Raw genomic sequence first — 3379 nt, 5'->3', positions numbered from 1 at the left:
CACTACAAAATCAAACAACATTGGCATAGTAATTGCATTATCATAAGCAATCAAAAAGCATATGCAATTTTAGGCAGACAAATTGATTGGTGACAGAATTTTAAACCTTTTGTTAGCTAAACATTAAATTACAATATAATCAAATGCATAAACAACTATAAAGGTAAAAAATTAAACAAGTATGGGGTCGCTAATTTAACGGTCGAAAGGCGCTAAAGATCGACTATTAACACCATGGGTAAGCTTCTTTTCTTTGGTCAATTAAGTTGTTTAATTGTGATAGCCAAGTATTTCATGTTCGAGGGCTGACTAGAGGCTATACCTAGAAGACCTTGTAGTTAAGCTACGATAAAAGGAATTTCTCATGAAATCATCGCCTGACTGATTACTTTTTCTTTGACCTCGCAAAGTCTTTTCACAGTGATTCAATTTTGATGTGTGTGCTTATTTTGTATGCCTTGGGTTTTTTGCTTTTCAAGGAAAAGCGCCCACACTGGGAACCTCTAGGGCTCTAGTACCATAGACGATACATGTGAGTGAAGTACCAAATCAAGCTGAGATTTCTCTTCCAGTTTAAGATTTTACATTGTGGCACTTTGATTTTTTGTTTGTTCGTTTTCAACATTTTAATTTTGTAACTTTGAGGGGTCATATGACACTGTTGCACCTCCCAAGGCTCATCAAACTAGTAAACTCCCTTTATAATACTTAAGCTAAAGGTCAATAGGGACTAAGCCCACTAGAAAGCCCTAGTACATTTCACACAATGCTGCCTAAATCGGATTATGGCACTTTGATTTTTTGTTTGTTCGTTTTCAACATTTTAAATTTGTAACTTTGGGGGGTCATATGACACTGTTACACCTCCCAAGGCTCATCACACTAGTAAACTCTCTTTATAATACTTAAGCTAAAGGTCAATAGGGACTAAGCCCACTAGAAAGCCCTAGTACATTTCACACAATGCTGCCTAAATCGGATTATGGCACTTTGATTTTTTGTTTGTTCGTTTTCAACATTTTAATTTTGTAACTTTGGGGGGTCATATGACACTATTACACCTCCCAAGGCTCATCACACTAGTAAACTCTCTTTATAATACTTAAGCTAAAGGTCAATAGGGACTAAGCCCACTAGAAAGCCCTAGTACATTTCACACAATGCTGCCTAAATCGGATTAAGAACCTAAGTAACCATTGATTATTAGGAAGGCATTCCCCATGGTATTAAGAGAAGATCTGTAACACCTAACTTGGTCAAACTAGCTTAGTCAGACTGCTTGAATTTTAAATCTAGACAAGTGATTATGATAAAAAAATTACATTGAATTTAATGTTTGGTACTAAGCAAATGCGCTGAATATTATACTACCAATCACAATCAAGGTAGACAAACATGGATGCAAAAAGATAAGGGGCAATGCTAATGGACAAAAAACACCTGTTTGCGTTGATAATTGCACTTGATTTGAAGAGTGGGTCGAGATAAATATTCCATAAAGGTCCAAATCCTAACCACAACAACATGTTGCTGTACACACGAGGAAACACAAAGAATACCTCTAGGAGGCACATCAGTGGGAAGAAAGAACTTTGCTAATCACTAAACTCTCAAATAGAAACACTCCTATCGTACTAATCCTACCTACCCTCCATCACTTGAGTGATGAGGATCAAAGGTATTTAATGACATAGGTCTCTGTTTCAGTGTACCGGATGTGAATGTGTAGGTCTAGGTCAATGTTTTGACTTTTGTTGTGCATACTTGTTTGCTAATTGCTCTTGCTCTTTATTATTTTTGTTTTTTGTGAGTATAAGGCTATATATATATATACATTCCCTAAGATTGGGAGATTGAGAGGTCACGAAGGAAGGTTGAGAGGGAAGCAAGTCAATGATGACTGTCAGCAAACACTGCCCCCTTCCTTGGGTAGATCATACCGTTTGAAATGAGCTCGTCACCCTTTGAAACCAATTGTTCCAGTTGGTAATAGGTAGGGATTTTTGCCAGTAGTTTTCTATTACCTTAGGTGCCTCGTCGAGTTGCAAGGGTGGTAAGGTACTCTCCCAAGATCGAACTTGAAGTGGTTCATCAGGTGATTCTTGAACAGTGGGAGATCTTCCAGCATCCCAATAGGTTTAATAATAGACCCATTGGCCATCTTCACTACTATGGTTGTGGTCGCAAGGTGAGGTCTTCCCATAGTTTCCCAGCAATTTTTAGTCACAATGCTAACCCCAGCGCCACCATCAATGATTCCCTTCACAGTTAATCCCTTAGTAGTGATTGGTATGGTCGCATTGGATTCATCACCCTCAAAGTATTGTCCCAACTTGTTAACAGGTATTTCTATAACAAGGTTCTCATCTAGGTTGGGTTGTGGATCTAAGTGTTCCTCCTCTATTGGCATCTCCCTAACTCCATCCATCTATGCAAATTGTGCTATCCCAAACTTCAATTCTCCATAGAGAAAGGCTCGAAGAGCTGAGACTAGCTCAGGGTCTTTATATAGTTTGGACATGATGGTGGTTCTAACTTCTGAAGACATGAAATCCATCAATTTGGCAATGTTTAACTGCACCTTTTGGACTTCAGCCCCGTGACGTGGGGAAGATGGGATCTCCATTTCTTCGATAGGATCAAGTAGTCCCTCTGTAAACATTCTTTCCATCAAGAAGTGAGTACGCCCACTTTCCCATGACTTTAAGTCACTTTCTTCTTGGATGACACTAGGTATGGCTAAGGGTCTATGAACTTGTTGAGGTTGATGTTGCGTAGGGAACACGGTGTCTGTAATATGGATCTACCTAGGTGATGGTTCTAGATCCCTTTGGGTATCTTCTACCAAACTCCTTAATTGCTTGACTCACTCAATCTCCTCTGTAGGGTTTGGATAAGTTCCTATCTTCTTTTTGGATCCCTGCCATTGTGGCTCATGAAGATCTTCCTTGTTGGTTTCTATGTTAGTGGTCGTTTTGATCTCCATGGTTTCTCCTGAATCAGAATCCTCTTCAACATCATTCATATATACGGGGTCGTCACCAGTCCCTATGTTGGTCTTTGAACTGGGGTCTGACTTTGCTGCATTTTGCGATCTCTTTCTTCGTGTTTTCTTCTTTTTTTGAGATTGGGAAATTGATGCCGTGTCTCTTTCCTCAAAAATATAGTTTTGTTTTTGGAGCATCGATCGTGTGAGTACGTTTACTGGTACCACAGGTGTACTTTGTGATGGCTCCTCGGTAACTTCAATCAAGTTTAATGGCGTGATCTTCGGTGCATTTGGATTATTTGGACATTGGGCAATCAAATGATCTATGCCACATCGATTACACATGAGTATCGACATTGTAGACGTGCTTGCTTGATTGGTTTGCATTAG

This window comes from Adiantum capillus-veneris, chromosome 13 (genome assembly GCF_014529385.1).
Source record: "Adiantum capillus-veneris isolate H3 chromosome 13, ASM1452938v2, whole genome shotgun sequence".
NCBI lineage: Eukaryota > Viridiplantae > Streptophyta > Polypodiopsida > Polypodiales > Pteridaceae > Adiantum > Adiantum capillus-veneris.
This window is presented reverse-complemented; position numbering follows the sequence as displayed.